Source organism: Etheostoma spectabile, chromosome 18 (assembly GCF_008692095.1).
Source record: "Etheostoma spectabile isolate EspeVRDwgs_2016 chromosome 18, UIUC_Espe_1.0, whole genome shotgun sequence".
NCBI classification, from domain to species: Eukaryota; Metazoa; Chordata; class Actinopteri; order Perciformes; family Percidae; genus Etheostoma; species Etheostoma spectabile.
Genome location: NC_045750.1, coordinates 21,593,509 through 21,594,233, shown reverse-complemented (window position 1 = coordinate 21,594,233; position 725 = coordinate 21,593,509). Strand labels below are relative to the sequence as shown.

Below are 725 nucleotides of genomic sequence, written 5' to 3'. Positions count from 1 at the left end.
TATTGAGTAAAAGTTGACATATTCCAGTTTGTGATTATCCTTCAACATACATTCCTTTCATTTTAGTCTAAATAATTCCTAATTTCTGCGTTTCTAACTCAAACATTAGTTATAATTTCCTATAAATGAGGTTTATTGTCCATAAACTTCAAAAAGAACTATAAAACTAAAGTTAGCACTGTAAGTTAGTGTTACGTAGTGTTGAAAACGTCAACAATAGTGTTAAAAAAATTGACAAAAATGTAAGAAAAAGTTAAAAGCATTACTAAAAAGCATCAACAAAAGTGTTGATTTTCAATTTTGATGAGAAGACAACACAAGGGTTAAGTAAAGCGGTCTATGTAGACTTTATGGATCTGTAGAGAGACAAACATAATTATACATCAACAGGTTTTTATTATTAGAGACTGGCCCGATATTCTCGTCCCCTGACCTGTCACCTATGATTGACCTGATGTTGTCCAAGCTTTCCCTCTGTCTCATCATACCATTTCTGGAAATTCCAGCATAATAACTTTATTAAAGGGTTAGTATTACAGACTCATACAGTGTTTTGGCACACAGAGCTGTTTTAGGGCTCAATGACTGACCCAGCCAGTGATGGAATGTAACTAAGTACATTTACATTTCTTCACATTTTAAGTACAGGACTTAAGTACAAATTTGAGGTACTTGTACTTTACTTGTACTTTTCATGCCACTTTCTACTTCTACACCACTACATT

General features: G+C 33.0%; 1 protein-coding gene across 6 annotated transcripts in view; it reads left to right on the top strand.

Moving 5' to 3' along the window:
• The window catches only part of clmnb (calmin b), an 11,029-nt gene that overhangs the window by 1,482 nt on the left and 8,822 nt on the right, over positions 1–725 (top strand). The window lies entirely within an intron of this gene.